The 27,249-nt window shown below is 43.1% G+C and overlaps 1 long non-coding RNA gene across 2 annotated transcripts in view; it reads left to right on the forward strand.

The window, feature by feature from the left end:
* Positions 1-27,249, forward strand: part of LOC147232428 (uncharacterized) — a 62,624-nt gene that overhangs the window by 22,798 nt on the left and 12,577 nt on the right. Inside the window, exons 2-4 of one of the 2 annotated variants that reach the window (XR_015106358.1) lie at positions 1,502-1,612; positions 10,041-10,206; positions 11,693-11,711. This is a non-coding gene — a long non-coding RNA (uncharacterized LOC147232428). Of the gene's footprint in view, positions 1-1,501; positions 1,613-10,040; positions 10,207-11,692; positions 11,712-27,249 lie in introns of those variants that run through there. The other variant, XR_015106357.1, reaches the window with a different exon arrangement.

The raw sequence follows: 27,249 nt of genomic DNA on the forward strand, positions 1-27,249 counted from the left end.
TTAAGGGGGAGGGATAATGAAGAGGAATAATACATTTCATGCTGGCTGGACCCTTTGAATGGTTCCACCCACAGAGCCCCCACCTTCCCACCTCCCTGACCGCCACCGGCCCCGCCACGATATGACCAATGAGGCGCTTCCGTCGTGAAGAACCGATCACCGTTGCGATCAGCAGGCTCGTCCCTTGTGACACGAGAAAACCGAAAATGTTTTCACATGTTGAGCAAGACAAGTGAAAGCCGTGAGCCCCCCCCAACATACACACACACACACACACACACACACACACACACACACACAAACACACACACACACAAAAAGTGTTCACGCACTAGGAGGCACCACAAAGTTCAGGTCAGGTGAAGAGAACCACACTTATTATTATTTGTATTCCCAGCTGTTGTGTTACTAGTAGTACTTGATGTAGTAGTAGTAGCAGCAGACAGACCATGGTTATTATTATTATTATTAGTAGTAGTAGTAGTAGTTGTAATAATAGTAGTAATAGTAGTGCTCGTAGAAGTAGTTGAAGCCAAAAGGCTACAAATATTGGTATTGTTGTTATGAGTAGAAGTAGCAGTAGTAGTAGAAGTGCTTGTAGTAGTAGTACTAGTAGTGCTTTTAGTAGTAGTTGTAGCAGTAGTAGTGGCCAACAGGCTACTAGCGTTATTATTTGTAGTGGAAGTCATAGTAGAAGTAGAAGTAGTCGTATTTGTAGTGCTTGTAGTAGTAGTAGTTGTAGTAGTAGTTGTTTTTGTAGCCATCAGGTTACAGGTATTATTATTATTATTATTATTATTATTATTAAAGTAGTATGCGTAATAGTACAAGTAGTGCTTGTAGTAGTAGTGGGAGGAGGACAAGGAGGAGAAGTATTAGTACTAGTAGTGCTTGTAGTAGTAGTAGCAGCAGTAATAGTAGTATTAGTAATAGCCAGCAGGCTACAGTTATTGTTATTATCATTAGAAGTAGAAGTAATACTAGCAGTAGTGCTGGAATCAGTAGTAGCAGTAATAGCAGTAGCCAACAGGCTACAGATGTTATAAATAGTATTTGCAGAAGTATTAGTATTGCTTGTAGTAGTAGTAGTGGTACTAGTAGTACTTGTAGTAGTAGCCAAGGGAGGCGCCAGAGGTGCAGGTCCTCCAGCGCCTCCTGGCCTTGGAAGCATACATATGTACCCCGTACGATGCTAAGCTAGCCAGCTGTACGCAACCTACTTCCTGTGCTACTTTGTACTCATGTTTCTTTGGGCTTCTGCCTGGAAGACCCGTTGCCGCTTCCTGTCAACACCGCTGCCCTTTTTCGCTTGTCGGTTGTCGTGGCGTCATTGTAACACCTGGCGGCGGCGGTTTGCAGGACCCACCCGACCCCACGCTGCCCCCTGGTGGCGCGGAGCTGACGGATTCGTCTCGGCTGAGTTCGAAACATGCGTGACAATCAGAGTCAGCTGACATCCATCGTTATTTGTTTCCATGACGACGCTCCGCCGAAACCCAAGATGACCCCGTGGGAAACGACAAGAATGGAGCGGCGTGGCGAGGGGGGACTCGCCGGACGACCGTCCCCGTGGTTATGCGTGTTGACCAGACACGGGAGTTCACGCTGCATGGTACCGTGACATTTTTTTTTTTAAAAAGTTTCCAAATAAGTTTTGAATCCGTCACAGGATGGTAACACCAAACCCAAGAAAGTAACCGAATCAATCATTTAAAACAATTATTATAGAAATATTAAAATAAATCCAATTCAAATTAAATGATATGAAAAGAAATAAATTAACACAAAATTCATTAATGATTGAATGAATGAATTTAAAATAAAATTAGATTAAATGATGGCACATCAAAAAAAAAACTGAAATAAAGTTATATGAAAATAAATAACTGCAACAAGAAAGTACCGCTGAATAAAATAAATAATAAAATAAGACAGAAATATAAAAAATTCAAAATATATGAATAGTTAATAAGTGAATTAAAATAAAAGGTAATGAAAATAATAAAAATATATAAGTAAAAATAAAATAATAAAGTGAATGATGATAATAATAACGATGATAGTAATAATAAAATATAATATACTATATTATAATAACAATAAAGTAATAAAATAATTATTAAGTAATACAATAACAGTAAAAAATACAATAGTAAAAAAATACAATAAAATTCAATAACATGAAAATACATCAATTAAATGAAAATGAAATTAAATATGATAAATTGCATTGAATTGAGATTCATTGAAAAATTAATTGAAGTGATGTGAGTAGATAAATACAAATAAAATAGTATTTAAATTAAGACATCGACAAATATAATATTAATTAATTAATGAATACCTTTAGAATAGAATTACTTTTAAATTGAAGAAATCATGGAAATGTATTCATTTTTCACTGAATAAAAATAATGTATGAAGATCCATGAAGCTCCAGCCAGAATAAATAAATTAATGAATTTTCATTATGTATGTGATTCATTATGCATGTAATAATGATAAAAAAAGATTATAGATTGAAAAACCGTACGATATAATGCCTTTAATTTTTTTATTTTACCGAAAGCACGCCATCTACTTCCTGGGCTCATCAAACATTAATAGTTTGGGTGCATCTTTCAATCGACTGACGATAATCGATGAGTTCAAACGTCATTCCATCAGCCGGGCATTGACGCGACGCCTGCAATATGATGACTGTCCACTAGATGGCGCTGTCGGCTTAAGCTTTACCTGCCTGTCCGCCTCCGACCGACTTATGGTGAATACGCTGACTGAAAGGTGAAAATTTTGACTTTAAATTTTGAAATCTGAACCACTTTGTACTTTTAAACACACACACACATATCAATATAAAGAGAATCTGTGTACTTTTATCCAAAACCGTTCATATTCGAAGGCGAGAACTGTGTTTTTTTCAAGAACCTCAGACCTGTGATTGACAGGTGAAGCCCCGCCCATTTGTCTCCAGGGACAGCTGTGATTGGCTGTGTGAGCAGGATAAAGTGTAGACAATGAGCGAATGAATAACACACACAAAGATACAAACACACCTTTATACAGAATAAATATTAATAATTAAGGTTATCACATAGACTCTTAATTTTCCTTTATTTAATTTATAAATGTATTATAAATGATATTTATTTGTAATGTCCTGCCCTACTGGCATCAACAAACACCTATGAGGGACAATTGAACACGCACACACACGCACACACGCACACACACACACACACACACACACACACACACACACACACACACACACACTTGCTCTTTCACTCATCTGACTAACCATGCAGAGGAGATCACTCTCTGCCACTGCTGTGAGTGTGTGTGTGAGTGTGTGTGTGTGTTTGTGTGTGTGTGTGTGTGTGTGTGTGTGTGTGTGTGGTGTTAAATATATCTGACTGACCCAGTTCTCTCGCTGTTGGTTCCTCTGGTTCTAACGGCCGACAAAGACATCGGGACATAATTCCAGTTGAAGGGCCTCTGCATTTAATAGCGTTATGTTTCCATTTTTGGGAAAAAGAATCATTTTTTAAATTCTATTGAGTTTTTTTTTTTTTTTTTTAATGGCTTTGTCAGGTGTTAATTGCAGCTTCAGAATAAATACAAAGTGTCAAGGTAAATGGTGAAAATAGTAATAGAGAAGTAATAACATTATAATAATGTTATAATATCTGTATTGTACTGTAATACAGTATTATAATACCTATATAATTATTATAATTCAATGGGAGATCTGATCTATATGATTTTTATGTGTTCTTTCTGGCAACACGAATTCCAATTATATACAGTACAGATATGATGAGGAGGGGAAAATGACAAAAGCATTAATTAGCATTAATAAGACAAAATTTCAAATTGAAAAAAGTAAAATGATTTATTTACAGATTTCAAAGGCACAAATGAGTAGAAATAAAAGAATCTTGATGAACATCTGCATCCCCCTCACAGGAAACGTCCTTAAAAAAAAGAAATAAATAAAATCAGACAATATTTTCCTAAAGAGGAAAGAACATTAACGCCATTATTTTCCACGGTGATACAAATGCTAAGGTTAGTCTCCATAGCAACCATTGCCCGGGATCGAGGACGATGAAGATTCTCGGAAAACTGTACTCAGCGGAAAAAAGTGTTTTTTTTGTTTTTTTTTTTAAAAGGAGAATGCTAATGACATGTGAATATCAAGAAATGCCCCGGACTCCTGGGTGATTAATGTAGCGGTTAGCAAGGCCCTTCCGGAAAATAGAAAAATAAATAAAAGCTATAGCAAAAGTACACAATGGCGCCTCTGTGAGCACTGCCTCTCCGGAAGAGATGCTTCCGACCGGAATTTTTTATTTTTATTTTTTGCAGGCCCCGGCGGGAAAACCAGGGGACGGATGGGTTGCCTTGGTTCCGTGCTCAGCTAATCCAAGAGCTGAGCACTGTGTAATATTTCTGTGTAATAACGTTGTAGTAAAGTGAAATAACACTGTAATACAGTGGAAATAATAGGCTATTAATTGCACATTTCCATGTAAAAAATATCAAAATCAATAAAATTATGATCAGCTTAATCATAAGAATTCTTAGAATATTTTCATTGGTTACTTAAATTTGAAAAAAAAAATTAAAATGCTACAGAGGAGTAGTACAACATACATAATATATCTCAGTTTTCCATGCATATAGTAACTTAAATAAATGTGTCGACTAATTATTTCATTAATTAAGTAGCTAGTTACAATTTCACCACTTTATTTCAAAAGTACAGTTTCTGATTTTTTTTTTTTTTTTTAAATTCATTTTATAGCGTATAATTCACAATACTTTGCAGAATTGGTACAGTGGTACACTCTTATACTCTCGGTTTGGTGTGAATGGTACGGCCCGCGTCGAGCTGAAATATAACATTTTCCCATTGAATTTTAAGCAGCGATGTTCGAAAATGGTATGTTCCACATTTAGCCGGTGTCAAGAATTTTCCATGAAATTTTTAACAAAGTTTTCTGTTATTGGTACATTCATGTTGAGCTTAATTTTCCATGAAACATCAACGGTACACTCCCACATGGTTAATTTATAATATTTTCGATTAAACAACCAACAGGGGACGTCTGTTCATGATACCGTCCGGGTCTGCAAATGGTACGGTCCACATCGTGACATTGTTCACCGTTTTATCTTTTATTTATTTTATGATAAAGTCAAGGGTTTGTAAATGGTACCGTGTCCAGTGGATCGTACCATTCTGTCTGACAGAGGCAGTGTAAGTAGGGCCTGACATTTCAAATGGAATTACAGTATTTGAATAAATGTACTCAGTTTCCGTCAGTAATCCTTCATTTAATTACTGTATTTGAGTAGATGAAAGTGATTCCTTTTGTATTCCGCCATTGAAACACAGAATTTGAGAATATGTACTCAGCTACCGTTGTAATCCTTCATGTAAATACGGTATAACAATAAACATACTCAGTTACTGTCAGTAATCCTTCATTTCAACACAGTATCCGAGTAAATGTACTCAGATACCTTCGATATTCCCTCATTTCAACACAGCACATGAGCAAATGCAGTCAGTTACCATTGTAATCCATCATAAAAATATTGTATTTCAGTACATGTACTCAGTTACTGTTAGTAATCCTTCATTTAAATGTAGTATTTGGATAAATGTACTCGGATACTTCGATATTCCCCCATTTCAACACAGTACATGTGCAAATGTAGTCGGTTACCGTTGTAATCCATCATGAAAATACAGTATTTCAGTACACGTACTCAGAGACTGTCAGTAATCTGTCATTCAAATGCAGTATTCGAGTAAATGTACTCATATCCATTAGATATTCCGTTATTTAAACACAGAATTTGAGTAGACATACTCAGTAACTGTCATGTAAATGCAAGATCCCACTAAATGTACTCGGATACCTTCAGTATTGCTTCATTTAAACACAGTATTCGAGTAGACATGTTTGGATACTTTCCCTATTCCCACCTCCGCTGCATTTCCCTTCCTCCTCTGTCATCTCTCTCTCTCTCTCTCTCTCTGCTGCAGCCTTTTTTTTTTTTTTCTGAATGAGCGCCCCCCCCTTCCAGATGCAGCCTCTTTTCCTGAATGAGCTGCTCGATGACCTCATCCCCCCCACCGAAAAAAAAACATGGATGAATGGATGAGCCACGGTTGGGTGGGAGGGTGGGGGGGGGGGGGGGGGGTCACATGTGCCGACCCGGGATTACGGCCCGGTAATCTGCACGGCAACAGCCCCCCCTCCCCCGACCCCCACCGATGCCGCGCGGCTTTCAATGCTAAGCTAATGGGCGAGATAAAGAGGACGGCGAGGACGGAGGATTAAGATTGGCCGCTCATTCATTCATAAATCCCCCCGCCGCCATGCAGCGACATCACCTCATTACGTAAGGATGAAAAATGGAGGGGGGGGTGATGGATGGAGGAGGAAATAAAAGAAGAAGAGGAAGAGGAGGAGGGGTGGTTTTGATGGACGGCGCCGCGGTGATGTCATACTGGCCGGGGGGGGGGGGGGGGGGGGACTAATGCTCACAAAATGATGTGGAGGTGTTTCAGGAGAACTTTGGGTTTTCTTGGAGTTTGAAACCAGGAGTTTGTAACTTCAGCTTCTATGACCTAAAAGTTGATAAAAGGTCTGGGCTCCGTGTTCTTCTGCATGGGTTCTCCGTGTTCTCCGGCTGAGTTCTCGTTGGGTTCTCCTACCAGAGTTCTCGCCATGTTCTCTTGTTTGGGTTCTCCATGTTCTCCACCTTCAGTCCCTAAACAATCATTGGTTGACTGAAGACTCTAAATTGTCCCTTGGTGTGACTGATTGGATGTCTCCATCCGTGGGCTTGTGATTGACGGGAGGCCCATCCAGGTTAAACCCCGCCTCTCGACACAAAGTGCTACAATTAGCTCCGCCCCCTCGTGAGTCTTTGCCTCGTGACGTCTTCCTGTCCGTTCCTGTTTCAACCACTCACTTCAGCCGGGGTGAGCTAGGCTACTTTAGCTTGTTAGCTTGACGTACTTTTGTGCCGGGATGGAGGCGGTTCGCCAGCAGATGACGAAGGGTAACCAATTGGGCGCGAGCCGAGCTCTTTACTCGGAGGCGGCGGGCAACAAAGAGCGTTCTTGAGTTAGTCCTCTGAGTCACGTGCACAGGAAGTGCCTTCCAGGAAGCCGCTCAATGAGAGCGCCAGGACCCATGACCACACGGCGCTGAAGGGGCCCGAGGACAGAAGTGGAGATGTATGCTTTGAGTGCCCACGTGCGTTGGGCGCATCAATGGACGTCTTTGCAGATGAGAAGAAATCCATTTCCATGGAGACAAGTTCCTTCCGTGACATCGTGACGAGTGGTCTTTCGTTCGGTGCCACAGCACATAGCCTGGTTAGCTCCCGGTGGACGCAATTGATTCGGTCCAAAATAGGGTGTGCGTGATTTGCCAGGTTAGCTAGTAAATCCATTTGCGCTTCAAGGTTAGCAACTTGTGTTGAGCTTGTTCAGAGCCCTGAATTTAAGTAGAGCTAATTGCTATGAGGTTCCACAAAGGGGTATGATATATGCATCACATGTTCCCCAGACACGTTGGATTTGTTTGCAGTTGTTGCTGAGCACACAAGTCGGTGTTACTCAAAGTGTACCAGACACTGCATTAGCTAATGGCTAACCCACCAGGTCAATGGCCCCGCTGCTCCCCCAGTCGGTCAGACATGGCAGTCGGGTGTTAGCGTATGTTCCTGGCCGAGCTCCGGTTCCACTTACCAGAACCGGGGAACCGGGGAACCGGGAAAGGCCCTTGATGTGGTCCTTTCTCCCTCAGGTGTGAGGTCACGCCCGGGTTCCTTGGCCTTCCAGGAAGGAACACGTCAGCTAGCAAAGATGCGCTAAAAAGGGATTCGCAAGGTCCCCGTGTCACGTTTCGAACATCTGAAACGTCTGTTCACCTACTTCCCGTCGCCAGCTTTTCCCCGGCTGTGATTGGCTCCTGGCTCCTCTTAATGTAAACACTGATTGACATTTTGATTTTTGACTTAAATAATAATAATAACATGAAGAAGAAGAATGATGATGATGATGATAATGATATAATGATAATAATAATAATAATAATAATAATAATAATAATAATAATAATAATACTAGTAATAGCAATACAAATAATACTTCTAACATTATTATCATCATTATTATTATTATTATTATTATTGTACATAATTGTTGGTTATATAATATAATAATAACTATAACATTATAGGTATAATATTTGTAACAGCAATAACAATAATATTGATGACAATAACAGGAGAAATAACTGCCGTGGAAGTAGCAATAATAATAAGTATGGTAATAATTGTCAAAAAAATAATTGTAGTATCAAATAAAATATTACTTATAAATAAAAGTAGAATTGATGTTAATAATGTGAATAATGATATTAATATTCACATTATTAACAAGCAGTCATAATAATAGCGCTATGACAATAAAAATGGAAATATTAATAGTAATATTATTACAATCATCAATTTCAGTTACAAAGTAATATTATTTCAATCATTGTCATCATCATCATCAACACAGGTTGCGTTATCGGTTGGCATGTTTACACTACTCAGTGTCACGTGATGGGTGTGGGGGTTATGTAGCTCGCTATGCTAACGTGGCAAACCTGTCAGATTTTCCGGGATTCACTGTTTTTATCGACAACGGCTAACGCTAAGCTGTATCTATACAAGCCTTAGTGCTCGATAATTAGCAGTTTACCCACCTGACTTAATTACAAAACCGATGATACGTGACACGATATGGGGGTGGGGTTACACACTTCAAAGTGTCAGTTAATCCACATTAAGCTCGTCCCCGTATGAGGACATTTATTCTTACAGCTAAACTGATCACAAACGGAAGAAACGACAAATAGAAGGAGGGTTCCTTGGACATTATTTAGCATCTAGATGGGAGGCGGAGCTGGGATTCTCCCAACCAATCAGAGCGCCAGGCAGCCAGGGGGCGGGGCAACCTGTTGCATAAGGCCCAGCTTAGCTAGCAAACACAGTTTGGACCTATGAGAGCCATAAGGAGCCGGCGTGATGTAACGGACGGACATATGACACACCTGGTAATTCCACTATTGTCTCACGCCGGCGCTCGCACACACGCACGCATGGAATTACACCCGTACGTGGCTGTTATCCTTATAACCGCGTTTATTACACAACTTCTATAAGCGCATGATCCGGCCATATCGCATATAATCCCACCTCCCGACACACACACACAGCATGCAACAAGATTCTATTGTCGCCGACCATATATTACAAAACTCTGTATATAGAGATATATGCGTGTGTGTGTGTGAGTATATACACATTTGCTGTATATAGGTTGTATAGATCTTCAGTCTGTCAGAGTATTTTTTAAATCAATTTCAATAATTCAACAAATTTATTTTATTATTATATCAATATTATGATTATTATTACCACTATTAATTTGTTATTATTATGATTACTAATATTGTTAATATCATTATTTCTAATATTAATATAATTGCTCTTAAAATGTAATGTAATTTCTTCTAATCTCATTACTGCTGTTATTGTTATTTACCTACTACTATCATATTTGTGATTATTATTACTTTTTTTTATCACCAAATGTTATTATTGAACAACTATTTATACTATTGCTGTTATTCTTCTTATTATCATAATTATTATTAGATTTGTAGTAGTAGGGAAAGTAGCCATATTAATATTATTATAAGTATAATAATAATAATAATTTATTTATTATAGTAATTGTTATTAGATTAATAGTAGTAGTACAAGTGGCCATATTATTATTATTGATAATAATGATAATAATAATAATAATACCAGAAAATATAATAATAATAATAAAATTTAAATATATAATTTATATCAATATCAATAATTAATTGATCATGATATTTTCAATTAGGGAAAATGCATCTTCAATTGGTTGGCGAAAAAAAAATAATGTTCAATTTTCCTTTCAGATTTTGTTCAGGATGTGTGTTGGCGGTCAGGAGTCTCCATCCAACCTCTCCAACATGTCAAGGTCACCAGCCGAACTGGATGGAACGCACCACCTTAGAGGTTTGGGGGGTTCCTGCGTCACCATCAATATTTCAGCCCCTTTCCGGGTGGAGCGGTGATGTCATGGTGAGTCAGGGGTGTCGCTTCAGGCTCTTAGATCATTGCGCGAGGGCCAGGACGCAGCGGAGGTCAGTGAAGGCATCGCGGGAGAACCGGGCATCGCTCCATGACGTGTCCTATTTGTTTCATTCACACAGCGGCGTGTCCTCTCTGCCCCATGCAGACGTTCTAATTCTCCTTAGGTTCTTCCGGGGACACGCTCCAGGCCGCTTTCACTGGCGAGGCCACACTCCTTAATCCGGTAATCTGGAGTAGGGGATTATTTTTTCAATCATGTGAGGAAGCACATTGAAAAAAGAGCATTTTATAAAAAAACAAAAACCACAAGGGGTTTCATTGCAGCTTGGGTTCAGCTGCTGGTTAAGGTCTGTGTCTCCATGCACATTCAGGCACATCATTTACCCGTCACACTCAAAAGTGATCAAAGTAATCAACTAGTGTGACGAAATGGGGAAAAATGTGAAATTACAACGTATCAGGGTGATGATGAGGGCAACCCTAGAAACACTCCTTTTTTCAATGGAGTTCTTAATGGCGTTGGACAATTTGAATTAAGTTTTTCCAAGTTTTGACTCAAATTTAAGTCATGTCACTTTCTGTTTATAAAATGTGGATGTAACAAAGCCTTATTGAAGTAATGGATGCACAACTCCAAGCAAAGTATTTCTCACTCTCCGGGCTAATTGTTGTATTGCGCACCGGTAGCATCCCTGTCTCTGACCTTGTGAGTGTGCGTCGCTAACCGAGAAAAAGCCACAGCATCAGCTATATGCGATTCTGTGTGAGTATAACTCCCTGCCCCTCCTATGGTGACCATTGTGGGGTTGATGGTCACCCTCGATAAAAGGCTTGAAATTAGGTCAGAGTTTGACGCATGAAGGGGTCTAACGAGGGCAACCCTTAAAATACGTGTTTTTTTCAATGGAGTTCCGTATTGGGTTGGACAATTTAAATTACTGGAGTTTTTTAGGAGACCCCTAACTCAAATACTTTATTCAAATCAAAACGTTGTCACATCCTGTTTATCAAAAGTATATACAAATGAAGCCATTTTGAAGTACTCAATTTACAACACGAATAAAAGTATGTGTTTGTCTTCGGGCTAACCTCTGTACTGCCAGCCGTTAGCGATCCCTGTCTCCGCCCCTGTGATTGGCTTTCACTAACCTCGAAAAAGTTGCGGCGTCACACCATCACCGCTCCCCCCTCCCATGGTGACCCTCGTCGGGGTCAAAAGTCACCATCGAAAATAAGCTGGAAATTAGGTCGAAATTACGACGAATGAGGGCGAGTGACAAGGGCAACTCTTAAAACACTCGTTTTTTCAATGGAGCTCTGAATGGAGTCGAGGTCAGAGGTCACGTCGAAATAGGGTTGACCTTTAATCAGGTGTGTCCAACCCCTGACCCCCCCCACTCACTTCCCCTCCTTTGACCTTTTGAACTTCCTCCCATGATGAGGTCAGCCTCATCTGTGAGTGTGTGTTTTCCAGGATACACAGGAATTTTTACAACACCAGAAGCCTGCCGGGATTTCAACAGGCGGCACCGCTCGGGAGGGGGCGGCGGTGGCGGCGGACTGTTTTCATCTCAGCGGCGTGGGGGGAATGGGGGGTGAAGCATGTGACCTCTGACTCAAAAGGTCAAGTAAATACAGCGGCGGTGGCGGTGGCGGTGGCCGGGGGTGGTAAAGAATGCAGCTCTTTGACTTTACGGACTTTGTTTTCCTGTCGTCGTGTCGCGTTTGCTCTGGTCTTTGTCGGGCAGGAAACGACCCACGGCTGTAAATCTCCCGGCTTTCCGGCGACAACAGCGGTGCCGTTTCAGAGGCCGTCAACATCCGGATTCTTCTCCTTTTTAAATATGTACTTCCTTTTTTTGAATTTGAGAAAGATACATTTCACTAAATTATTCATGTAATAACCCAATAAGTGCATGTAAAAACAACTTAGACGACCTGGCGGCCATTTTTTTCTCTTCATTTATATATATTGTTGCAAGTTGTCGCAAGTCACTATAAGTTTATGAATGAAAGGGTGAATCTTTGCATGTCTGTATATGCTTGTGAATGAAAGGGTGAATTTTTGTCTTTGTAATATGTGAATGAAAGGGTGATCGTTTGTGTGTCTCCATATCTTTGTCGATGAAAGGGTGAATGTTTGTATGTCACTATATGTGGCACTGCGATCGACCCAGGGGGAACCCCGCCGCCAAATCACGGCAGAATTGGCGGCGTGGCGAACGAATGAATGAATGAATGAATGAATGACTGAACGGCAATAAAACAAACCTCCCATGTTGGACGCTGGTTTCAAACCGACCTGAAAGGGATGTATTGCAGATTGTGAGTAATCTGGGATTACAACCACAATCTGAGTATCGCCGCCGTGGCCTCGCTCCCGTCCTTCCTCACTCCGTCCTTCCTCCTCCTCCTCCTCCTCCTCCTTCAAGGCGAGAGGATGTCATGAGACGCATGGGGGTGGGGGTGGAAGCCAACTTTAACCGCAGCCGCTCACATGACCGTCCAACAAACGCCGCCATTCAGGGAGGGGGCGTGGCCGCCGCGTGTTTCCGCCTGCATGTGCATCATGTGTACCGCGTTCTCATGAGCCCTCCGAAAAAAGGACGATTCGGGATGGAAATTAATTTTTCCCTTTTTTTTTTTAAAGGTGGGGGAGGGGCAACATGAGCCATCTGGGTTGTGAATGAGTGAGCGAGAAGAAAATATCCCACAAGGCTTACATTGATGACAGTTATTACACCTGTGTAACATTGTTATTACACCTGTATAACATTGTTATTACACCTGTATAACGTAGGTATTGCATGCTCGTGTAGTGGAAGTCCACAGGAAGTGGTTGAAAGAGTTTCTGGTGATGGAGGGGCTCCAAGATGGATGGATGGATGGATGGCATAACAGCTAGGTGGATGAATGTATGGTTGGATAAATGAAAGAAGGGTTTGAAGTATGGATGGATGGATGGATGGATGGATGGATGGATGGATGGATGGATGGATGGAAGGATAAAAGAAAGGGATGATAGGCAGAGCCATGAATGGATGGTTGGATGACTGAAAGATTGGGTTAATGATGATTGTGTAAGATGAAAGGATGGATGGATGGATGGATGGATGGATGGATGGATGGATGGAAGAAAGGGATAAAGGATGGATGGATGGATGGAAAGAGAAGCAGTCGTGACATTATTCGACGCGTCGCCAAACCCGTAGATAAAATAAACGTTCCAATATCAAATCCTCAAAAGATAAAGATCTTTTATTTTCACCCCCCAAAAAAAACTCAAAATCAAAGGTCGTCCCCGGGGAGCCCTTTGATGTGCCGCTCTTTGAAGACGGACAAAGATAAAAAGATAACGTTCTCACTAAAAGAACATGAAGGAACAAGGAGTTCCGTGAATGGAAGCGCCTTCTCAGAACCAACGTCCCCTACGGCCTCGGCGGTTTTGCCAAGATGGCGGCAAACACGACACAGGATACGAAACCCGAACATTGCCTGGACTTTTGCGCTTTTTTCACCAGTACGTCGGCCATCTTGGAAAACGTACCATAAACACGGATCAACTCGGTCCTTTCCAGTCCACTAGGCATGCTAATGCTAACGCTAATGCTAGTGGTGGTTAAAGTAATATATTATTCATTTTTCTTTTTCTTTTTTTGTCTGTTTTGTGCCCTGCTGAAATTTGTCCTTGTAAAAACATGTGTTAGCATCAGTGCTAACTCAATGCTGCAGTCCGATTGGCCGCTGCGTATTTCGGTTAAAACAGTCTTTAGGTTCGTTGAAGGTGGGTGTGAATGAGAGGGTGAATGTCTCTCTATGTGATTGACAGCTGACCATTCCGAGTTAAGCCCCGCCCCCTAGAGAACAGAGCTGCAAAGTAGTTGCCACTCTATTACGATATTTGCTGTTTTATCTCGTGCGGCTGCAAGAAGTCAGTGTGTATCCTTTACACCCGTCGGTCGGACAGGAAGTTCCTGTTGACATGGATGAAGTTGCTGTTCAATAATGAAGGAGGAGTGTGTGTGTGTGTGTGTGTGTGTGTGTCTGTGTTTGTGTTTGTGTGTGTGTGTCTTGATCTCTAGGGACCATTACCTCACATACCGTTTTGCTTAAGCTGCGTTTGTCAGGAAGCGAAGTTGTTGTTCTGCGTAAAGTGGATGCATTAGAGAGAGTGTGTGTGTGTGTGTGTGTGTGTGTGTGTGTGTGTGTGTGTGTGTGTGTTTGTGTTCGTAATGCTATATGAAAAGTGCGCAAAGAGATAGCAAAGACCTCACCTCTGCAGGCTTTATTTTAGGGGACGCATGAAATTCAGCTAGCATACAACATTGGATATAGCCCCTAATAATTATCTAAAATTAATTGATAAATTGATTTTATTTTTATTTTAATTTGGGTCGGTTTCATTTAATTTTCTTTTCTTTCTTTTATTTAGTTTTATTCAAATATATGTTTTGACAGTAGGGTAGTATGTAGCAGGTACCAGCTACATCTTCATCTAAAATGAATCAATGCCTTTATTTGATTTGTATTTATTATTATATTAACTTTATTTGCTTTAATTTAATTTAATTCAATTTAATTTTTTTACTTTATTTTATTATTTTTTCTTTTGTTTGGTTTTATGCCATTATTATTTTAACAGTAAGGGTAACATGTAGCATAGAGCTGCTGAATCTTCATCTAAAGTTAATCAATAAATATATTTTATTTTTATTTATTTTTTTCTATTTTATTTTACTTTCTGTTGTTTGGTTTTATTTCATTATAATTTTAACTGTAAGATTAGCATGACTCCACTGAATCCTCAACTAAAAAATTCAAAGTTCATTTTTATTTTGTTTTGCATTGATTTATTTTGTTTTGTTTTTATCTAATTATAAGGATGAATAAGCCACCCTCATGTAAAATGCATTATCCCTCCTGTAGGTCCTGCATTTAATATGAATAAAAATGAAAGCCAATTTAAAATAAAATAAATTGCATAATCACAATCACAGTTTCATCTTTTTAATACAATTTATCTTCTTCTGGTCATGAACGGCTGCAAAAAAAAAAAAAAAAGGAAAAGAAATATCCATTGCCATGACAACCAGGTGAGGAGAGTACCGAGCGCTGTCACGAACCAGGACAAAATGGAGCACTTCATTATACTCCAGTTGGTGCTCGCCATCCAGCAGCCTCTGCCGCCATTGTCTTTACACGTGGCGAAAACTATTTTCAATGCCAAAGGGCTGCCAGAGATATTCTGTGTGCGTGTGCGAGTGTGTGTGTGTGTGTGTGTGTTCGTGTGCGCGCCCACACCTGCAGATGTGTATTTTTTCTTTGATTTTTTTCTATGACGGCCTGTCAAAGGGGCCTCCTTTATTTCCACCTTCACTGGAAATGCTATTTAAAGCATTCTGAGTGTACTTCACTGACACCTTCTGAGCGTGGGAGTTTTGTGCCCTCTTCTTATTGATTTATGTGTCCGTGTACCAGTTTCACTTTGCCGCGGAAAAAAAACACAGAAAGAAAATATTATGTTTTGCAGGAAGAGGAGGCATTGTCATAATTCCGTTCATTAAAACGTTATATAGAATCATACGACCATTCATTCATTCATTTATTCTTGTATTCATATGTCATATTGTGACTGTGAGCCATTCCCTTCTCATTACACGTCACATAAAGGCATGAAACTGTTCATTCATTCACATTAAATGACGAAAAATACAACCATTCACGCATTCATCCATTCGCATGTCGTATAAAAACATAAGACCATTCACTCAACCTCATGTCATATAATAATGTACATGTACTCCGTCATCACACGTCCCATAAAGACATAGAAACAGTCATTCATTGATGCATTTATTCATTCACTCTCTCACTCACACAGCACATAGACACATTCAACCTTTCATGCTTTCATTCATTCATTCACATGTCAAGTTAGAGACAAAACCATCCGCTCTCTCATCGCACATCTTATAAAGACACATTCATTCATTCATCACGCATTCATTCCTTCACATATCATATAGAAACATACGCCCATTTATTCATTGATGTATCCATTCACATGTTTTACTCACATCTCATAGGAAGACACAACCAGTCATTAATGCATTCATTTATTCACATTTCACATAGAATTATACAACCATTCAATCCATGGCATCATACAGAGATGTGACATTCATTCATTCACTCACTCATTCACTCATTCACATGCCACCTGGAGACACAACCATTAATTCATTCATCCATTCATGTGTTGTATAGAATTACACATCCATTCACTCATTCATTCACATATCTTATAGAGACATACAACCACCATTATCCCATCACACGTCATATATTAGACATATATTATTATTCCTTCACATTACATATAGAGACATACGACCATTTATTCATTCATTCAGTCAGTCACATGTCATACAGAGACATTCACTACTCATCACACGTCCTGTAAAGACATATATTCATTCATTCACATTACGTATAGAAACGTGCGACCATTCATTCATTCATACATTCACAAATTGCATACAATCATTCACTCACTCGTCACATCATACAAAGACATACACCCATTCATTCGCCCATCCATTTGTCGTATAGAGCCATGTAACCATGCTAACTTTAGCTTAGCTTGGAGTTCCCAAGTCAGAGAGGAGGTTTGTTGCCGGGCCGGCCCCGACACCCTTCCACGCCGCTCAGACTTCCGCAGGGGTTGCACAACACGGGGGTAGCAGCCAGTGTCTAATCGGGATAAGAATGCAGACAGATGTAACAGCGGCTCGGCGGAGGGAAGAGGAGGAAGAGGAGGAGGAGGAGGAGGGAAAACAGGGCGGCTCGGTGCAAAGGTATGCAAAACTCGGGGTCCTTCGGAGTTCAGCCTGTCACCGCAGCACTGGAGCACGCCGCTTGAACCCTCAGAAAAGTTTCATAAGGAGTCGGTAGCTCGGCTAAGCTCCGCCCACTTGGAGTCGTTTCTGATAACCAGACTAAAAACTTAAACATCAACAATGAGCACTGGCGGTTACTCTTGCTATTTTTCTGTTCGTTGTCGTTGTTGTTGTCAGTGAGTCGGGATGGAGCCGAAAGCGTCGGCGGCTCGACTTCGGGTTTGAACGCGCAGCCAAACCTCCTGGAGATGGTGCACTCAGAGCGCGCCAGTTAAAGATGGTGGAAGGAAGCGGATTGCTGTTTGGCCGACGCCGTCAAATCCTTGACCGTATTATCTCATGTCAAAAGATGTTCACATTCGCAGACTAAAAACTCATAGTTTGGCAGTTTTAGCGGAGTCACGGCGTGCTCCCGTCGGCTGGTATTACAAGCTGTTTTATACCGGTCCTTTTCCTAATCTTGGGCTTACGAAGACAACGTTGGACAACCTGGTTAATATTATCGCAGTTCTTTCAGTTTCTAAGGTGACAAAGGTGACAAAGCCATAGATGAGCTCCAACAAAACAGGAAACTTGGTAGACAAACTATCACCAGGGGTTTTTGTTGGCGGTGTACATGAACGGGAATGGCGATGGACATCCCGATCAGTATGGGACGTCCGGAACGAGGCGCGGATGGTGGAGCTGTCGGCGGAACAGCCCATCCTGGATGATGTCAACTCTCCGGTGAGTGAAGAGGGAAATGCAATTGTCTGAAATAACAGAGGCTCTGCAAATACGTCTAGCTGTACTCTTGTAAATGGTGGCCCTGTAAGTCTTGCTAAAACTCAAAAAACTTGTCTTTAGATGTGAGAAGATGTGAGATGATCCTTTTCCACAAGTGTTCGTATGTGCGGGTAGCATTACTTTGAGTAAGTGATACTGGAGTGGACCGGATGGGGCGACAGTTGTAGGCCGGAGGAGTTGTCAAGGGAACGAGCCACGGGCCTTGCATGTGCGTGTTTGCAGAGAGGTGGCGGCGAAAGGCCGATGAGTTCGTCGGGGTCAGATGGTACGGAGAAGCATCGCCCACCATTTAGAGCCCCCCTCAACACACACATACCCTCAAAGTGGTACAGAATTGCAGTGGGGCCAAAGGTCAGGGGGGACTTTGAGGTGGCATTATTTTCTGCGGTTCCTTCAGGGTGCAATTGGAGGGGAGGTCTTGGGGGGTCGGGGGGGGCTTCGCATTTGAGTCCAAGGAAGAAGGGGGGGAGTAGAGGAGGCGCTGCCATTACAGGGAAGAGCTGGTCCGTGGGGTTGAGGGGTTGGGGGTGTACCGACATGGATGGGGACAAGCTAACGCTTTAAGACAGCTAATAAGAACCCGAGTCTGAAGGCTGGAACGGGAGTAGAACCCAAACTATTCCAGCCTCCTCCACACGTCGGCATGTGTTAGGCATGTCGGGAACCCGCGACACGTGACAGAATCTCAAACAACCTTTCCCGACCGATGTGTTCCCTCATATCGGTCATAATTTGTGCCCATTTACAAAACACATCGAACTCTGTACATCCTGGAGTTGTTGCCGTGACAACAAATCTAATGCCGATCCAAACAAATGCAACAGAAATGACGTAGATTGCGAGGTTAGTTTCTGTTTGGATCTCCGTGCACCGCTAATGCTACCTGTCCAGATCGGGGATATTCCATCTGCACTGGCTATTACCTTTTTCCCTCACAAACGTACAAAAACGAACTATGGGGAGTGGCGGAGGGGAAAAAAGGGAGGGAGGAGGAGGAAGGAAGGAATGGGAGAAAAAGAAAAAAAACAGATTAGCGCCTTGCATTGTCCCGCCGTTAATCCCTCCTCCACTCTGAGCGAAAAGAAGGGAAAAACATCTGACACCTTGGAATGGTACGGCCCAACACTTCACACCGATCACACACACACACACACACACACATTCACAGTGCCTCCCCCCCAGCTGCACCCGTCTCCTCAGACAGCGTGAAATTCAGCATTCGTGGTAGGCCCACCCACCCCCTCCCCCTAGCTGTCCTTCTTTACACCCCTTTCATCTGCTCCCCGTGCCCCCCCGACTCCCCCCCTGCCTCCCCCGGGCTTTTGTGGGCTCCGTGGTCCCCCCCCCCCCTTCCCCCCCCCCGCCCCGGCCAGGGTTATTCAAAGTGCACTGGCCGGGGCGAACACACTCCAGACTTTCTTTTCTCTGGGACTTGTTATCGAAGTGGGGGGGGGGGGCTCGGAATTGGCGGCAGCGGCGGCGGCACTTCCTGTCCTGGTGCAATAAAAGCCCATTGGATTTGTCAGTCTAATGAACTGATTCTGTCAACACACACACGCACACACGTAGATTAAGCCCGTTTGGTTTGGTGTGTGTTTGTTTCTTCAGTGTATTCAGTGCTAAAGTGTTGCCGTCTGACTGAAATTAGCATTAGCTCCTTCTATTACGACACGGAAGGTTCAGGAATTCTAAATGAGTAATGGCATTTTGGGGAGTGGGGTGGGGGTGGGGGGTGGGTTTGAAAATAGACTAAATGAACAAGTTGGAACGGTAAGCCTGAAACCAGTTGGCTGAAAGGCCGTGTTAGCTTAAAACCAGTTGGCTGGAGGACAATGTTAGCCTAAAACCAGTAACCTGAAAGGCCATGTAAGCTGAAACCCAGTTCGCTTAAAGGCCATATTAGCCTAAAAGTAGTTGGCTAAAAGGGCATGTTTGCCCAAAAGTAATAAACTAAAAGTTATTGTTTGCTTGAAAAAACAGTTTAAGTCTGACTGAAATTAGCATTTGCTCCTTTTATGATCTAGAATGTTTTAGAATTCCGAACAAGTCATCTCATGGTGGCGGGGGGGGGGGGGGGGGGGGGGGGGGGGGTTGGATAACTCAAAAATAGACAAATGAATTAACTAGTCTCAGTAGTCAAGGAGTTAGCTAAAAAAGGAGATGGATACAAGGCTGTTTTAGCATAATTCCAGTTTGGTGAAGACAAGTTAGTAAAAAAGTCAGTGTTCGCCTCAATTTAGTTGGCTGAAAGGCATATTAGCATAATGCCAATTAGCTTAAATGCTATGTTAGCCTAAAACCAGGTATCCGGAAGGCCATGTTGGCTGAAAACCACTTAGCTAAAAAGCAGCGTTAACTTGAAAACAGTTAAAATGACGGGGGAGTACTATAAAAGTAGACGTCTACAATGACAACTAGTTACAGTGGTTAAGGAGTTGGCTAAAAAACAGTTAGCTACAACCACATAAAGGCTGTGCTAGCTTAATACTAGTTAGGTGAAGACCCTTTAGATGTGTTAGCCTAAATCCTGTTGGCTGAAAGGCCAGGTTAGCCTAAAACCAGTTTGCTAAATAGCAGCATTAAGTTGAAAACAGTTAAAGTGACCTGTCAAGGTGAGACAGGTGCTAACGCTAGACCCGAGTGGAGCAACAACACGAGAACCCGCTAGAACGCGGTGACGTTCCGGCGCCCGGGGTCACGCCTCGAACCCGACACCGGGAGCTTCACCTCCGGGTGTTTGGTTCCGCGTATGGTTACCGCGGCGACAAAAAGGGAAAGGGGGGGTGGCACTGGTATGACCGGAGGGGGAACCCGCGCCGTCGTGTAAGCTGAGCCTCGGCGTCCTATCCGGCCTGGGGTCCGTCCTGGGGTCAACGCAACACTCAAAGCACAAAGTACTCGTCCAGTACAAATGAAGTAATGAAGTAAGTAATGCAGTAAGTAATGAAGTAAAGATAATAAAGTAATTCCGCTGCCGTAATTGAAACACACTATTTGCATCAATACCAGTCAATTTATGGCAAATGTGGAACTATTAAAACTAACATATTTTTAATTTTTTTTTAATGATTTTATATATTTAAAATATATCTCTATTTATATAAGGAGAGATCTATATTTTATATATACATGAAAATGTAAAGTCAATCAATCTTGAAAAAAAATGAGTATCAAACAATACTCTTACATATATATTGTACATGGTACGATACGTACCATAATGTATATAATATATAAAATATATATATACTACACTACAGTCTTTTTTTCAAAATAATATCCGGAATGTCTAATGTAAAAAATAATCATTTGTACCAAGAAAGATTTTCTTTGCAGACTTGCGGTACTGCTTCCAGGGACGCCTGCTATCTATGATAATATATATTATACTTTATTATAGTTTTTAAGTATGATAAATATGACAATTATTGAAAAAAAGCTTCATAGTAAACAAATTCAATCCTGATATTTTGAGGAAATGATATGCTTATGAAATATATTGTGTAATAGCAACAAAACAAACTTGTGGGTGACAACGGCTCCGGAAACAGTGTTTCCCATGACAACAAACATCAAGGAAATGCTATTTGGCAATGACCGTTGACATAGCTAACGGCGTATTGGAGCAATTTTAGGTGTAATGATGGCGTTACAAAGACAGCTGTTGTTGTCGTCACGGCAACAGAGGTTGACGGAATGACAAACATGAACGTTACAGCAGCACAACAAGGATTTTGAGTGTTGTTACAAGGTAGTAAGCACTAATCAGACAATCATGGCGGCAATTAAGAGGAATTAATGTAGTGTAACAGCAGATTAAGCTAACAGCGCTAACAGGACAACAACAACAACATAGCGGCGGTTGTTAGCAACAAAGGAGTCGGACAATGACATCATGGATTTCAAGTTCGTCATTGTTTCCTCAAACTCACATAAAACAGAAGGTTGCTTGGAAAAGGGAGATGTGTGTGTGTGTTTGTGTGTGTGTGTGTGTTCTCCATCAGTGTGTTTCGGTCATGAGTTCTCCAGAAACCAGAGATGAGAAATGTAAGAACCAGCCTTCGCAGGGTTTAACGGTAATTACCTTTGAAATTTACGTGCGACATACACACACACACACACGCACACACACACACACACACACACACACACACACACAATCCTCGGACGGATTACAGTTTGTTTCGACTGTCTGTTGTCAAGACAGTGGGTTTTTTCCTTCTGCCTTTTCTATTTTTCCTCCCACCGCCAACGGCGGCGAGGGATGTTTTTTCGTCCGGGGTGTTCGGACGCCGAAAATCCATGAGTGGGCGGGTAATCAGCTTTCGTCCATGAGGATATTAAATCAGGACCCGCCGCCGCCACCGCCACCACTGCCGCTGCCGCCATCTACATAGTTCCGTTCCTAAGTGTTGGTTTTACCATCATCTCCTTTGTTTTCCAATCGTCTCACAGGAAACATCCTGAAATATGAATTCGGAGGTTAAACACACACACACACACACACACACACACACACACACACACACACACACACACACACACACAAAATTAAACTAGCTCTTATAACCCGTCTGTAAGAGAGTACAACCAAAGGCCCATTCATGCTAAGTTTGGCTCTGGCATCCCCCGACACCCTGAGTGCAGCATAAGTGGCAGAACATGGGTGGATGGATGGATGGATGGATGGATGGATGGATGGATGGATGGAAGTTTTTTTTTTTCTGTACTTCTTCTTCAAGTAAGCCGAAATCCTTTCAAAGGCCGCTACATTCAAGTTTTGCAGAATATGGCGCCCTATTTTGTAAGAAGCGGGACCTTGGAGACCCTTTGGGGGGAAATCAGACGAGGACCTACAGTAGAGCCCTGTGGGATCCCACAAGAAAAAACACAAAGTCAAAAACTGAGGAAAACCCCTGTGAAACTTCCTGAAAAGATGCAAATCGTCACGATAGTTATTGGAAAATATCTGGGATGTTAGTTTTACAGGCCCGAGGAGGTTTGGGTTGAAGGATCGAAGGGGCGTCATGTTCATTCTAGCTGTGAGCCGTGAATGATTCCAGAAGAAAATTACCATACGGTCTCAAAAAGCAAATGTGGCCCCCTTGCTAATGCCACTACAACTATGCTTGCAGGAGGAAGATGTTTGGCTACAAAGACAACACAGATTCCAGGATGTTTCCTTGTTCCTCTCCTTCACCTGGGTGTCGGTCAAACAAATGGAGGCAGGTAAGACAAACCTCGGTTTTCAAAGTCGAGACAGGGAAGGGGTGGGGAGGTCGGAGGTCGGCACAACCTTCCCCTTGCCGGGTCCGGCCGCCATCAAGGCAGCACAGGAATTTGGTAAATAACATCCGGCGATGCCCTGTGGAACGTCAGTGGGCTCGGGAGTATCCGTTGACCCCTGACCCCCCCGCCCGCCCCGTCAGGAATCAATAATCAGACCTTCGGAAATGCTGCAAAGCCAAAATTGACCCCGGGAGGGGGAAGGGGAAGCAGGGGGTTGAAGGGAATACATCACATTAGACGCAGTAAATTATTTACAAGCCTCCGTCGGCGCCCAAGGACCGGAGTCTTCACCATGTGGCAGGGGTCCGCCTTCCGGTGCCCCCGCCCCCCTAGCCCAGTGCCATTTGTTAATGGACTTCCTCCTCTCTGTGAAATGTGCTTTATAGACCTGCAGGCCAAGCAGGAAGGCATAAGAGCTAAGGTAGGTTTCTTAGGAGGCCACTTACAGAGGGGTAGCCAGGGATGGGGATGGGGAGGGGTAGCGCCCAAATTCTTAAATCTTGTATTTATTGTACTTTTTCCATTGGAGTGGGTGTGGGGCAGCAGGAATAGTCAAGGGGCTGCGGGGAGACCCAATCCAAACCCACCAGGAATGTTGTAACAAATACATGAAAACAATACTTGAATTAGTACAACTGGGATCCACAAGCATACAACTTTGGAGCCGCAGAGTTCTTTGCAATTGATGCAGTACTTTTGTTTCATAAAAAAATGTGTACCCATTTGTTTTGTACTTCAGTAACACACCCAAGTACCCTAAGGTATCACTTAAGGAGTATATTTGTACAGTTGTTTGCTGTCCAATTGTATTCAATACTAAGACTACTACTACTACTACTACTTCCTCTTCATTACTTCACAACACTAGCTCACATGGAACCCTAATGGGCCTTAGTATGTGTTTTATCTAAATTAAAAAATATTCCTTGAGGGTTTGTGGCTAAAGACGTTGCAGAGGAATTCCCTAGCTAAAGGCAGCTCTCTGTTGTACTTCAAATAGGAAGTGGTTCGGTGAATAGAAAATTACTTTCTGCGAAGTGTGACAACTACTTCCTGTCACCCCATCGTCCCATCCTGTGCTTGTTTGGGCTCAAACTTCCCATCCAGAGGCCGATATGTCACTTTGAGTCAGCCGTCTTGAAGGAATTGGTCATTTTGGAGGATCAATTTGGGTTAGTTGGGATGCTAGCTGTGCAATGTGCATGCAAATTAATAAAATCTGGATTCTTTTTGACTGCCCTGAGAAAAATTAAAAAAAAAAAAAAAAAAAAAAGGAATCATTCTTGCATGCTGCTCTGACTCGGATTTTATCATCTTGCTTTTGAAAAGAAGCTCAGATGTTTCAGGTCGATGTGAGGAGAAGGATTCAGCTCAAACCCCCGCGTCTATCGGCGAAAATAATAATAAATAACCTTCGCGTCAGTCGCCGGACCTATTTAAGGTTCCGGCCTCGACCCGCGTCGCTCTCCTCTTTCAAAGGAGCCATTCAGACCGAGGACACCGCCGCCATGCTCTGTCTATTTTCAGGCCAGACGCAATCGCGCCACGGCTGCGCAATTTACCGGCAGGTTGGGTTGAAAGAACACGACGAGACTCGCTGACATGTCGCTGGGCAGATTTTCCATCGCAGTCCCTCACCGTGTTTTTAATGATATTTAGCGTGATGATGCTAACGGCTTTTAAAATGTCTGTTTTCTTAATGGAGTTTGGTGCAAGGAAGAATACTATTAACATGGTCCGCTGGTCATCATGGATATGGAGCCTTCATGGGAGATTAAATACCTCATTGATCCAGATTATATGGTTCTCCTGCCTCGGTTCATTGTCAGCATTTGAGGCTCTAAATTGTCCATGAATGAATGAAAAGGTACATGAATGAATGAATTCTGATTGATCTGTGTGAAAGTTCTCCTGCCTCCAAGATCTCCGTCTGCCTCCACCAGTCCAAAACCAGTCAGCGGGTTTTAAATTGTCTGTAAGTGTGAATGACAGGGTGAATTGGTGGGTGTCGCTAAATGTAGCTGTTTGATTGACAGGTGACACGTCAAGATTAATCCCAGATGGCTCAGGACCTCGAGATGTCCTTCGCCCTCCGCTGAGAAATGCCACTGAGCCGCTTCTGCCGGTCCATGTCGGTGAACATTAGCACGCTGGCCCATGCTCTCCTAACAAACGCGTCTATTTCGGGTCCGCCGGCGACCGTTCTGTGAAGTGTTCTGTTTGCTGAGGCGCTGAAGTGATGAAGAGCCACTTCCTCCCACCGACTCCCTTATTAGCGCCCCCGACACCCCCTTCCCCCGGCTCTGGCAGTGTCAGCGGTATTACTCATGTTCTGAGAACCAGAACAGAACATTCTTTCTTTCCTACCCCAGGACCGTCAAACTACAGCCATTCATCAGGGGGACAACCAAAAATCAACTCCATACAATATCACATGAAGTGGCGCGCTAGTTAGCTTAGCTCAATGAATGGCCGTCTATGGCATCGCTAGCCTACTCTTGTCCCCGACTCTGGCAGGTGACCTGTCCAGGTTGTATCCCGGCCCTCACCCCAGCGTCAGCAGCAATTGGGTCCGCCTACTGCCCCCTGGTAGCTTTAGCATACCGATTGTAGCGCACAGGAAAGTGAGAGTGGGGAAAGGAGCGAAGGCCGTCGAAAAGCGCCTAGGCTCGGCTAGCCCTTTCGACGCTAAGCGGGTATTTATACCCGTGGAGCCTGGGCTGCGTGGGCGGCGAGGAGACAGCGCAGTTAATTCACAGCCTGTAAACACCACCTTTCGTCAAACCGCCGCTCCATCTCCATCTCCCTCCCTCCGCTTCCTCATTCGCCTTTCCTTCTTTCGGCACTGCAGAGCAGGAAGGTGGAAGTGGCGTGGGCGGAGGCGCAACATGACTCAAGGTTGCATGGCGGAGCCAAAGATAGTTCTGCTTTTCTTCGGCGGTGAGGCTTTTCGTAAGGGCACCGTTCCGTCTCGCGGCGGATTCACGGGCGGTAGGTCGAAGTGCTTCTGTCTGAAGAAGAGGAGGAGGAGGAGGAGGCCTTGTGTAAAATTCGTGTATGCTCCATAACAGGAACATCATTCCTATCAATCCCATTGTTTCTGAAGAATTTGCTTTACGTATTCTCGCATAGCTCCGCCTCTTTCCTCAGCGTCAGCACAGGATTGGCTACCCCCTCCCCTGGGCCCTCCCACCTCATTACATATTGAGTGAATGAGCGAATTAGTTTGGGAACACGAGGCCATTCACGGTACAAACAAGAGCCTGCATGACTTTCTAAATGCTAACGTGCTACGTCATTGCGCGTTGACCGAAGAGCGATCAGTTTGGAAAATGAAGTGAGATCACAACAGAATAGAAGCTGCGCTTTCAAGGACGTCGAGCCAAAGTGGAGTCGCCCCAACGCTGTAGCTCCGCCTCATTACCACGGTAACGGCACCTTGATGCTACTCTTTCTAGCCCAGACACGTGAAATTGCTGTTGTGGTGACATAAGCCCCGCCCATTCCAGCGGAAAAAAAAAAACGGCTTCTCACTGGTAAACAGTGACATTGTGTTCTTGGGCGGTGCCATCACGTGACAGAAGGCGCCAAAACATCTATGTTCCGCCCGATTGGACGATCGCTGGCTCTCAGACAGGAAATAACCTCAAGCCTGGCTCCCCATTGGCTCGGGGTGGGCAAGGTGCTGCAACGGAGACAAACTGTCTTTGTGCGGAACATGCGTGGGCTGAATGGTCACAGCAGAGAACGCCACACACACACACACACACACACACACACACACACACACAGACACACACACACACATCGAGTTCCAAAACAAAGCAGAACGTTCTGACCCTCCGCCTCCCGTCCAGACATTCCTTCCCGATGTTCCGCGTGGGTGGGGTCAGAGGTCGCCGAATCACAAGCTGCGACTGTTAGTGAAACCCGCGCTCAAATGCCGAGGTGACGTCACGGACGTGGAACACCGATTCTGAAAAAACGGAGCAATCGCTTTAGCATTAGCATCAGTAGCACTGGTTCTGGAGCCTTCCTGGCGCCCTCAATGGGTCCA

The sequence above is a fragment of the Fistularia commersonii genome, chromosome 7 (assembly GCF_037954325.1).
Source record: "Fistularia commersonii isolate RoL2024-O1a breed Wild chromosome 7, RoL_Fcom_v1.0, whole genome shotgun sequence".
In the NCBI taxonomy this organism is placed as follows: domain Eukaryota; kingdom Metazoa; phylum Chordata; class Actinopteri; order Syngnathiformes; family Fistulariidae; genus Fistularia; species Fistularia commersonii.